Below are 12,774 nucleotides of genomic sequence, written 5' to 3'. Positions count from 1 at the left end.
CAGAGCATGGGTGCATCAGGGTCATTTGCTCCTCTGTGCAGGCATCCACAGCTGTGTGGAGCTGTTCCTCCTGCTGTGTTACCCTGCCTTTCTGGAAATCACACCAGCAGGCAGAGTGTGGGAGCAGCAGCCATCACCATAGCCCAGCACCAGGTGGATAGACCTTCAGCCACTGCGCCCCTCCAAAATGCCTTCCTCCACAAACACTGAGCGCCGGGTGGCTCAGGATGTTTACAGGCTGCTGCTCGGTTTTCAGCTTGTTCCCCTGAGGGATGAGGTGCTGTGGGCAAGTGGTTAGCTGGGGCAGCTTCACACCCTGCTGTCCGCTCAGCACAGAGGCAGGAGCTGTGGTTGGGGACACTGGTTTTAGACCATGAAAAGGAATGCCAGCATCTGATCTATGCTACACAATTGCTTTCATTTTGCATTTCAGTCAGCTTGGACACTGAGGAGAGATGAGCAAGAGTGATTAAGAGTCAGGCTGTCATCACCCTTTCCCTCCCACTGCCATTGTTCTGGTGCAACGCTCCAAAAAAAAAAAATCATCGGGACTACCTTTGGGAGCAGCCGCCTTTCTGCTGTTGCCATCAGACCTGTTTCTGTGCTCCCTCCCACTATCCTGCTTGCATCAAAGCCTGCACTGAACACAGGTGGTGGAAAGGAACATTTGCTGTCAACTGGTGCAGCAGCAGATGATGGTGTGTGGACTACAGATGGCTGATCCCCTTCCCCATGCAGTTCTCATTCGGGGTGCTGCATGCTTCTCCTTTGCGTTCAATGTGTCCTGCAAGGGGCTCTGACTGGAAAAGCCCTGCACAAGACAAATTCCCAGGCAGCTGCAGAAGGCTGGAATCATCTTCCTGAGAGACTTTTTAATATGCAGAGCAGTGCTGGGCAGCACACTGGATGCAGAGTGCCAACTGGTTCTGCCAACCCTTGTAGCAGCACAAGTGAGGGGCAGCAAACTGTGGTCCAGGGAGGGTGGGAAGGTGGAGAAGGCTCCAGCCTGGAAGCCCATCTCTTGTGAACCTATGTCGTTGGGCTCCTTGACTCCAAGCGATCGCTGAACAACACAGCCCCCTCTTTGTTTTGATGGTCTAAATCCCTATAAACAGAGTGCTTGTTCTTTTTTCTTTAACGCCCTTTGTGGTTTCATGAAAACGCCGGATGCTGCAGTAGGCTGAAGCATGAAAGGTTCCTCTCTCTATCCTGTCCTCCCTGCCCAACAACCACACTAAAAAGAAACCACCAAATAAAGCGCTTGCAAATACCTGGACCAACAGCCCTGGTGATGTAAAGCTCTCCAGTTATTCACAGACCAAATCGAGCCCCGGCAGCAGGTGTGGTTCCGAGCTTGGCCCTCACCAGTGCCAACAAATGCCATTCCGAAGGCTCCACCTCACTGCGTGCTTTCTTTGCTCATTCAAACCCTTGCCAGTGTGCTGGGGGCTCAGCAGTGGGGTGATGCAAGGGAGGGGTGATAGCTGGAGCTACCCCAGGGATGAGAGTGGGGAGGAGGCAAATCCACATCTGCAAAACACTCCCAAGCCAACGCTGCAAGCAGCTCCGTGGGCAAGTTAAAGCTTTTCATCGCTGGAATTTTAGGTTCCTGTTTACCAAGCATTTGTTCACTGTTTATGTGTTTGACTGAATGAAGAAATGAACCATAAGGCTGGGCACAAATGCCAAAACCCTGCTTAAATATGTAAATCACCTCCCTGCAACTTTCTGTGCCTACTTCGGAGCTGAAAACCAAATCCCTTTCCTCAGATGTGTTGTTTCACATGAGCTGCTGCCACTTCCCAGGTCACCACCAAGCCACCGTGAACATAGCCTCTGCTTTCCTGGCAGCTCCATCGCTGAGTTCATAAAGGCAGAGGCAAGTCACCAAAACAGCCATGCTCTGCCCTGCCCAGTGCTCCCACTGCCAGTCCTACCCTGTGTGGGGCACATGCCCCAAAGGAGCGGCAAAGGGAGGAAGACCTAAATTCTCCTCTCCAGTCTCAGGACCATGGTTGCTGCAATCATGTTCCAGCCCCACAACCTTTAAATAAGCTTGCAAGTCACAAATTCTTCTTTTCCTGAGGAGGGGAGGCTTCCCCCATCCTGGACCTGTTTGCTACACCCAGCTTGAGCTCCATGCTCATTGGTAACTCTGGAACTTCACGCTCTCTTCTGCTTCATCAGAAGCAGCCTCTCTGGCCGTCTCTTTCTGGTACCTGTGTGCCCAGAACTGAGCAAACCCTCTGAAGCCCAGAAAAAGCCTAGATAGATACCCTTGAGATCTGGAAGGGGAACAGATTTTGCATGTCTGGTGTAACAGAGAAGAGAGGCCACCCTCGTCACGCCAGAGCCACCCCAGGCACAGCTTCTGGCTGCCATGTGGTACTGCAGAACCCCGAGGGCACCAGCCCCGTTGCAGGTAAAGAGTGTTATCTCAGGGGCAGCATCTCTGTTCCACTGGATACAGCTCCCCCTGCACGCCCAGACGAAGGACACTCATAAGACAAACAATCCTGGCTATTTTCTCAAGCTGGTAACACAGAAAGAGGGAGAAAGGACACAGCTGTTACAGCTTCCAGCAGTCCTCAGCCCTGGGAGGTCAGAGCCCTCCTCTCAGGGGGCTGAGGAGCTTTTCAGCTCTTTGACCACCATCCCCTCTCCCTGAACACCCATTGCCTCTTTTGTCTCTGCACAGCCTCCCCATCTCCTAAGAACAACACTGCTCTGCCAAGAGCCTAAACCAAAATGCACTCACAAGGCAAGGAGAAAAGTTTCACCAGGGCAATGGAACAGGCTCATAGGTAGCAGCAACAGCAGGTAAGAGAGAGGTCCTTTTAAAGGATAAAGACACACAGCACCCATTACACTTTCTCACCTCCATCTCTAGCAGGGGGGGGCATTGAAACTCCCCCATGCAGCACACCTGATGTTTTCATTCCTCTTTGCTGTGACTTGATTTCCTGTTGGAATTCAGGCAGGGTGATCTGACATGCCATGAAAATTCAGGATGGCTGTTCATGCTCCTGACAGCAGACAGTTATGGATTTGATAGACATTTTCATTGTTTATTTTCTGCTTTCTCACCCCACAGAAGCCTTTGCATATCACATGTTCATCTTGCTTAGGAGACGTGAGCAGCCCAGCAGAGCTCCTCAGCATGTTGTATACCTAGAAACACCTGGAGGCTACTTGTCTATCTCTCCTTATCACATTTATGTTGCTGTCCTTGGCCTAGGTGGGGTCTCTTCTCATCAGGCTCAGCAGAGTAATGCTGTGGCCTCTCACACAGGAGCTCCAGGCTCCTGTCTCTGTAAACACTTCTTACCCATCCAGATTGAAGTCCCTCAGGGGTGTGGCTGTACCATTCTTGGACACACAGAAGAGCCACTGGAAAGCACCTGGTCTGTCTGATCCTGCCAATGTCACTTCCATCATAGGCTGCACAACTGAAATTCAGAAGAACTAAGTGAGCCTCTTGCTCCATGCAGGAATTAATGCAGTGAAGAGGATGGATTTGCTGGCAAGCACAGATTGCAAGGTGCATGTGCTTGAGCTTTGCGCATGAATGTCTTGTTTCATAACTACTTCTTATTGTTTTCTTATTCAGTCCAAAGGCTAGCATTAGTTCATGCAAGCCAGGAGCATGCTCTGGTCCAATGGTGGAACTTCCTACTGTGCTGGCCAGAAGGGAGCTCCTGTGCTCCAGCCAGTTTCCCAGGTAAGGGAGCCTGGAGGTGGAAGCTCATGAGACCAGGGCACTGAAGCATGGATCTGAACATGCAGTCCGAGAAGTTTAAGTTGTGATCCATAGGCACCCAACTTCCATTTATTTCACTAAGAGGCCAAAATGCCTTCAGGTGTTTGTAAGTGTAACCCTAGGCTGAGGTCCTCACTGGGGCAGGCCTGTATGAGCAGGATAAAACATTCTCTCAAGAAGAGTTCCAGTCTGACTTTAACGGTAAGGTGCTACATAAGACTGAGCAGACAAGGGTGGAAAGCGGTAGAACAAAACACTAAAGCAGAAACCTGCTGCATGCCAGGCAACGGTTTCAACTCACTGCCCGCCTGCTTTATCACACTGGAGACCACAGAGACATGTCTCGAAGGTATTAATGCACCTTTCCTAGCTTTGGCTTTCTACTTCTTGTGCTTCACAGAGACATTCATATCAAGAAAGCATCAATGGATTGAGCCATCTGCTGTATTTTGTACCAGACAGGGATTTATATACCACCAGAAGCTCAGATCCAGAGTAACTGTCTCTTCCAAACAACTCCCCTGGGACAGTGAGAGCTGTAGAAAAAAACACAGAGACAAGTCCTTATGATGCAAACACTAGGCACCCATGCGTGACAGAAATTAGCTACCCTGATACAGGCGCATCAGATGCTGCCTTGCCTCTGCCCTGCCTCAGAGCAGGATTCTTGCACTGCAAGTACACTCTGTGTCCTGTTGGTCACCAGAGACCAAGAGTACTTCACAATTGTAGTGAGCAAATGACAATGCTACCTTTTAATGGGGAGCACATGCAAATGTAGTAACTACCCAGAGAGAAAAGCAATACCTGTTCCATCCTTTCCAGCACCAGGAGAGCAGAACAGTTGCAACAATTGGCACGCAGAAGTGTCAATTCACTCATTGCTCACTATGTCTGGCTTTGTGGGATGGATCCCTCACAAGGTAGCTTGTGATTGCTTGGATTGGAGTATGACCAAGGCCATGCATTAGCAGCCCAAACCATCATATCAGAGGCATATTCTAAGATTAAAAATAATCAGGGTTGCCCACACCCACTTCCAAGACCTCCACCTCGCTGTGAGCCTGCCGCTGCCATAGCTGCAGAGCCCTCCACTCTGGATGAACAGCACTCTGTGGGAGCAAGTGCTACAGCAGAGGCTCTGTCGCTGTGATTTCCCCAGCTCTGCCCACAGATATTAATGTGAAAAACAAAAGCAGCACGGCTGACACAGCTAGAATGCATCTCAGTTCACACTGAATATTCATTCCCCACTTTTCCTGAAGACCTTCAAAAACCCGAGTGCTCACCAGAACAGTCGCTGCCTCCTTGTGTTACTTTATTGCAAACGGGGCTGCCCTCTAGAAGGTTAAGTAACTTCATGAAGTATATAACAGGTCACTTGGCTAAGCAGACCGAGCCGGCTGTCCTATAGTCTCCTTCACATTTTCATTAAATCTAAAATCAGTTAATATTATCTAATATAAATGCAGCGGCGCCAGAGACTCTAAGCTGAATAAGAATTTTGAATTAAGAGTACAGAACAATCTGAAACTGCCTTTGCAAAGAAAAATTGGAGCACCCAAGGGTTCAGTCTGGTCTCACAGAGGCACAGCATTGCCATGAAATGGCTGTGAGCTGAATAAGTGCTCTAGGTATTAATATTCAAAGCAGGGCATTGCATATGGCTTATGAAACACCTCTTCATGTGGATTAAAGACCTGTTCTCAAGGCTGTGAGCTTCCCACTACAACTGGAGCCACTAGGCTCCAAATTCATTACCATAGCACACTTAACTGGAGAAAAAAAAACATTGGAAGGCTTCCCTTTCTATTAGCCTATTAGTGAACCCAGGCTTCAGAGCAGCACAGCCGCTCTGAGTAACCTCTGGCTCAAGGTGAGAAGCCTACGTGGGATTAGTCCAAGCTGCAACCAGGTGGAAATATTAATGGCCCTAGTTAGGGAGCCGCAGAGGGGGTTTCCTGGACCAGTGAGGACAGCAGAGTCTTTCCAAAAACCCTGCTAGCTGACCTGGTTTGTACCCTGTGCTCCTGTTTACCCACGCAGGCTGCTGCATGGTCCCCAGGCACGTTCTCCTGACCATGCTACCGGCCCACTGGCATCATTAGCACTTAAATGGGACTGTAGACATTATGGACCTAATTACACTTAGAGAAGGGTCTTAATGCAAGGCAATGAAACCCTCTGTGGATGTTTTCTATGTACTTTACTTGAATGAAAATCATATTTTTGTTTCCAGTCAAATATATGTTGTTATATAAATGTACATAGCCCTCCCCCTTCAAGTCTGATTTGGTAACAGTTCTCTGTTGCAGTGAAGCATAAACTCAAGTGCAGCGCAGTATCTTCCATCTATGTTCTGCTGCTGAAAAGCAAACTCCTCCTGGCTGAGGAGGGCAGATTTGTCACTGTGGTACCATTTGATATGCAAGAAATGATGCAGAGCACGTGACAGGTTTATTTGGCCAGAACATGGCTCCTCCAATTGCTATATCTGGGCAGTGCTCCAGAAGGAAAGCAGAGGTTTTGGTCTGTTCCAGCGTATCTGTCCCTGTTTTCAGAAAACATTTCCTTAAGTAGGCCAAAAAATGCCTCTAAAAACTTGAGCTTTGGAGGATACATTTGTAAGGCGACACAGACACAAACGGGGTGACCAGCTGTTCTACTTTCAGAGGTACTGTCCTAGTTCTGAGAAGACAATCTGCACTGCACCCCCCATAGAGGAGAGAGGCCAAATGTCCTACTTTCTGTTCTGGGTGGCCTATTTGTCCTACCATGAGAAAGTGAGGCGTAAATGTACACATGAGAAAAGAAGAAACCCTCCCCACCATATGCCTGCACAGAAAGCCAAGAGTTGCAAAAGGCCCAGGCCACTTCCAAGTTATGCCTCAAAATCCTACCATTTCAGTTCAGACTCTTCTCTTGCAGCTGTGTTAAGGTGCAGTGAGTGCTATTAAAACCTGGTTTCCCTGTCCTCTAACGTCACCTCCACTCTGAAATCTCACCTTGTTAACACATGCAGTTCACTGCTCAGTCTCAGCTAGTGGGAGCATATTATCACTTAGCTCTGATTCAGCAAGACAACTACATTTACACATTGCCTGTGCCTGCTCAATAGGGCAGCAAGGGACATTCCTGAAGCTGTTTTTAACTCTATTAGGCATGAACTTAAACTTAAGTGTGGATATAAGTGCTTGGTTACACTGATGCCATGGTAAAAAAAAACCCAAACCTAATACCTCAGAAGACTAAGCCTGGAACTGAGAATATTTTTGATCATGAACTTCAGAAAAAATCTTAAAATACAAAGAATTTCTTCTGGAAATTCTTGACAAGCATGGAAGTAATATACCCGGTAAAGATCCCATTCCTAAGCAGTGGTGACAACACACTGCTATGAAAACCCAGGCTTCAGCAACGCAGCGGATACACACAGTACCTTTCTGCGCTGTTTGCATTAAGCCTTAGCCAACAGTGTGCACTCAAGTAGAGTGAAAACAGGTAAAATTAGAGACCATGGGTAAAATTGGAGAGCATCCCTAAATTAGAACCACCACCCACCCACACTTTCTCCTACAGCGTTTACTGTCAGTCTCAACTGTCTTCTGCTTCTCAGTAAGACAACCTGGCTAGGAGGCATGGAGGAGCTGGATGTTTGCTTAGACGACTTTAACTGACAGAGCCCTGTCACTTATGCAGATAGCAGGAGGCGGAAAGGGAGTGAGACCTTCCGTGCACTTTATCCACAGACAGCAACAAAAGCTGTACTCGTAAGTGCAGAACATGGACTCCTCAGGCCTTATTCAGGTTCTCAGAGGTATTTATCTCTGATAGCAAGGTTTCCTATGCACACAAATCCCTCTTTCCTGGGTATCCATCCTCCATGGTGCCAGTGACTACATTCATACAGGCCTTTTAAAAATCTTCACAAGTCCAAAGGCTGTATGGCAGTTTCCTGATCTTTTGTGGGTTGCATCTCAGTAGATAGAGAAAGATGACCCGACAGATCAGATCTGCTGTTTCACACCCTCTGTTTCACACCTCTTCATTCTCAAGCTGCTTGGCTTTTCTCTTTACTCTGCAGTTTCAAACTTTGTAAACTTTGATCAGCAGTTTGATCACAGTGTGGCAGGGGTTTGGGGGCAGAGAAACAAGAACCTGCCCGCACTTCTTTATTCAAAGCATCTATCCCACAGTATCAATGACTGGTTTTCATAAAAAATGGATGACACTTTCCGATAAAATGCTTTCTATGTTTCGACATTTTGGTTTCAGTTGAAGCAAAATTAAATTTCTCAGAAGAAGGGGTTTGGAAATACTATCTTACTGCTTACAATTTGGAAAAAAAAAAACAAACCCAACATTCCTGCATTTGCTTCTGAGAGTAGACATCACTTGTCCTTCACTTTCTGCACAGACAGTAATAGTGGGGTGAGCCATCTCGTTATTGCAGCCATGAATAGCCGAGAATGCAAAAATCAACATCTGAAACTGGGTGAGCTTTTGATGCTAGCTCCATATGACAGCTTTAACAAGACTCCCACCCCTAGTGAGTCACTAACTCTCCCTGCAAACCCTCAGCCAGAGCAGGAAGCACGAGCATGCGTTGTACACAAAGCCCTCTGGCAGGGAGAAGTTTTCAGCTGAGTTTGTGTGACGATGCATCTGACTGCCACATCCCATACTCACTGCGGCCTGCAGCACATCTGCAGCTTACTCAAAGCATCTGCTGGGGCTCCTGGAAAAATGTCTCTGCACTTCCTGGTGACTTGGGATTTCCTCAGACACCAAGGACACTTGAAATGGAGCAATCAAGCACTCCTTAGTAGGAAGTAGGAGCAGGCAGGCTGTGACAAGATGCTGGGGTCAGTTAATCCAGTGCTTGGCAAAGTCCCATGGCTCTGCGAGAATAGTGCAGTTAAGGCACTTTTCTGATTAAATCAGTAGTTATTAACCAAAAGGCACATTTAGTGGGTAAGGGTGGGAGAGTCTCAGCTTCCTGGCTCATATGGGAAGAAAAAATTACCCCCAGAAATTCAGACTTTGCAGCAAAAGGATGTCTTTTGTGAAAAGAGGTTAGATATCATCAGGGAAAGATGCTCACCCCTCACACACCTTGTTTGGTTATTGGCTGAGGCAGGAATGCTCTGTGCTGCTGAACGTGAGGTGCTGGTGAAGTGTGGGTGACAGGAATGAGGGGAGGGATGTGGCCAAGCCAATCCAAGAGCCAGCAGCAGGGCCTCGCCAGGCAGATGAGAGATAAAGGCACTCCCCCAGCACAGCCTCGGCAGAGTGGCTGGCACAAAGAGACTGGGTCTGTCCACCCTCGTGTTGTCAGGATGAGCCCCGCAGAGCGTGGCTATTATTTGCTTTAGAGGATGCATTTTTGGCACCCAGTGTACAATATGTTGCTGTCACCCTCGTGACAACTCTGTAATCTCTTCTTTCCCTTCCAGTGTTGTTGTCCCAGTTTCCAAGGAGCACACAAGAAGGACTTGCTTTTCTGGAGTGCGAGAATTCCTCACCAGGAAAGAAATGAGCAGAGACAGACGCGGGAAATTCTTCACTTGTCTATTTTTATTTACAGTGTAATTCCTGTCATTACCTTGAACAAAAATAGCACAACAGCAAGGCAGAAGCCAAGTTTCCTTTGCCTTTCTGCAGGAGCCCATTGACACCAGCCCTCAGCCACAGCCCCTGCTGGGCTGCCTGCAAAGCCACAGCTCCCTTCCACCAATAACTTACACTTACAGCTCCAGGCAGGTCCTGTCTGCACCTCAGGGTCCTGGGACAGCTCGTAGAAGCCGGACAGCATCGGTGCTGTAGGCAGTGAGAAGATGCTGACGGTGCATGCTGCCCCTGCAGTGCCCCCCTCCAGGCTGTTATGAGTTAAACCAACTGGGTTTAATATTCACCAGCAGAAGCAAACATGCACTGATAGCCCTGTTGAAAAGTAACACAAGCTGTACTGAAGTACTGCTGAAAAATGACACAAAAGAGGCAGAAATGTAGTGCTACCTCCACAACTAGGAGCCTCCATGTTGAGAGGCTTTCAGGTTTCCAGCAAGGTGACACTGCGCCCGCAGTGACATTGAGGGGAGAGCAAGTGGCCGCTCCTGAGTTATCAGATGAGTTACCATCTTTTGGATGGAGCAAAATCACAGGCTGCTTTTAAGTGCTTCTCTTTTAAAAAGCAGTTGGCGGTTTTCACAGCAAACCTGAGATTTGGACATCATCTTCAAATCCATCATGTTTTATCTACAGAAAAAAAAAAGCAGAATCTGCCTTTTACAAAGCCAAGGAGCTGCCAACTGCTTCTCACTTCCTCCCCAGCAAGGACATACACGAAGGACAAGTTTTTCAAAGCACCTCCAGAGATTAAGCACCCATGCCCTGTTGACCATCAATGCAACAAGCGCACCCAAGTCCCTTAAGCTCCTCTGAAAATCTCATTCTTTGATGTCATTTCAAAGGCTTCAAAGCTAAGGTTTGTCTCTTTGAGGAGGGAAGAAAAGGAAGAGTGTGGAAGCATTAAAGCAACTCATCTTAAAGCCCTTTGCCTAGTTCTGCCAGGGTGCAGAGCATCACCAGAGAGCATGGGGTAGCTCACCAAGGTGGGAGCCTTCCCTGGCTGACCCTGCAGCGGGGATGCTTGTAACTACCCTTTCCCAGGGAGGAAAGGGATGGGACCAAGGAAGACAGTGGCAGAGCCAGAACCTTGGCCTGGGGTTTGAAGGGCCTGTGGCAAGGGAGTGATATCTCCTACCCAAGGAGACCAAAGTGCTCAACAGCCTGAGGGCAAACATCATCTGTGTTCACCCCTGCCTTATGTCCCTTATTATGAGGCAGCAGAGGCATGGGCAGCATATGTGCCCTGCTCACGGTTGGAGGTGGGACCTGCTTCGCCCAGCTTTGCTTCATGCATAAGCCCTTTCCTCCATGCACGTCCTTCCCACATGTGTTTTCCTTGACAGCAAACAGAAAATCCTCTTTGAAACATTTCAGCCTCTGAGATAGGAAGTTGCTGCTACAAGCTGTATGAAAATATGCAGCTGACATGGTCTCTACGAATCCTCCTTCGGAGGGAAAGAATTATTATATCTCATTGGGCATCAGAGAATTCAGTGGCCTGCTCTTATATGGAATTGCTGGGGTTTAATACATGTGAACTGTAAAGTTTTTTCCTATGCTTATGGTATCCATAGCAGTGCTACTCTGAGTAGATTCTTGGAGTGCTCATTTTCTTCAGTATTATGAGAATTCAGTCAAAGTCAGCTCCCAGTACCGTGAGAACCATATAAATCCACAGGAAAAAAAAAAAAAAAAAAGCAGTCATAAACAGACTTCTTTCCTCCCAAACAGGCAACCAGAATGAAAAGTTGTGTTTTGTGGTTTGCCCAGGGAGGAGAGAGACGCAGGAGCTGTGGGGGCAGTCTTTTGTCAATTTTACCTCAGAAAACGTGATCGGCTGAACCAGAACCTAGGCACACTCTCTCCTTTTCACTCATCAGAAACGCTTCCCTGTTGTTATTTGCTTTAATCTGGACAGCAGAGCAGTTTTCCAGCCGTGCGCAGTGATTCGTTCGTGCCCTGTGGAGCCGGGAGGCTGGCCCCAGGCAGCAGAGCCGTGCTCGGGGAAGGCAGCAGCAGCCGCCTCAAGTTCATCCTCTGACCTCCCATCCTACTCCTCGCAATGATGTCACTTTTGCAAAGTGCAAAGCAGGCGCCTGTTTCTGTTTCCATTGCAGTATCACCACTGGCGACGATAAGGATGATTTATTTTGATTACAGTACCCAGGCACTCCAGTCAAACAGGCAGGCCCCCCACGTGCCAGATACAAGGCAAAACAAGGAACGCTGAAGGTCACCTCCTCCTCACTGAACTTGCCGTCTGGGAGAGAGCTGGTGCAAATACCTTAGCAATGTAAATAGCATCCTACGGTTTACTTATGGCCTCCATGAATCAAGAGGGGCCTCTTGTTTACCTTACAAAAACTTCCCAAAATAACACAGCAAACAGAAATGTTACTTGTGCCTCCAGGACCCACTTCTGGAGAGGGGCAGCAAGGGAAGCCCCCGGGGGCAGCTCTGCCCCGTTGCCACCCCTGGAAAAGGTGCTGTACTGCAGTGAGGCTCTGGCTGCTCCCTCCTTCCTCCACCAGCTCCCTGGGCTGTGTTTCACCCACAGCTTTTATGCATCCCCAGGGTCAAGAAAGTGAGGAAGGGAGGGGAAAAAAGCCTGTTTGAGGAAATTGGGATTAGCCAGCACTGCTGCTTGCTCTGCTGTGTTTTACTGGTCTCCATGTAGACATCACCGACGCGTTACAGCTCCCACGGCCCCGTGGCAGAGGTGCCGTGTGTCCCCCATGAGCAGGGATGTGTGCTTCTCTTTGCTGCTATGGCTCACAAAATGACTTTTTGGCTCAGTAATCCTACCCAAGCCAGTCGAAGGGCTCACGTCACCAGATAGGGTTCACACCTCTGGGACAGAGCAGGGCAGCAGGGAAAGGGAGCAAGGGGCTAGGTGAAGATGAATGGGTATATTGTTTCTGTCTGCCTGCCTGCAGTTTTATTAAGTGCAAAATCTATAATAAGATATTAAAGCTGGTTGACATTTCTCAGCCAACACTTTTTTTAAACAAATTCAGCCAAAAGTTGCTTTCAGAAAACCTTGTGGTTGGAATAAAAAGGTGCCAACTTTATAATTTTTTTTATTTTCACAGAAAAAGTTGGGGTTTTATGTTTTGGGGTTTTTGTTGTGAGGGGTTTGGGGTTGTTTTATTTTGATTTTTTTTTTTTTTACTGTTTTTCATTCCTTCTGGTCAAAAAAGAAGAAAATAAAACTATTATAGGGCAGTAGGGTTTGGGTGAGTGTTGACAACCATTCAGTAATACTTTACTCAGCATGACTTGTTTCTGTGAAAATCCTGAGCTGCTTTCAAACTCTTCAAGTGGCACTAAAAATAAAAACCAGGTGTCACTTCTTAGCAAGAACAGGGATCTGGACCCAAATG

The sequence above is a fragment of the Pezoporus occidentalis genome, unplaced genomic scaffold, assembly GCF_034315485.1.
Source record: "Pezoporus occidentalis ecotype Australia unplaced genomic scaffold, CSIRO_AGI_Poc_V1 ctg52, whole genome shotgun sequence".
Taxonomy (NCBI): domain Eukaryota; kingdom Metazoa; phylum Chordata; class Aves; order Psittaciformes; family Psittacidae; genus Pezoporus; species Pezoporus occidentalis.
Note: the sequence above shows the minus strand (reverse complement) of the source record.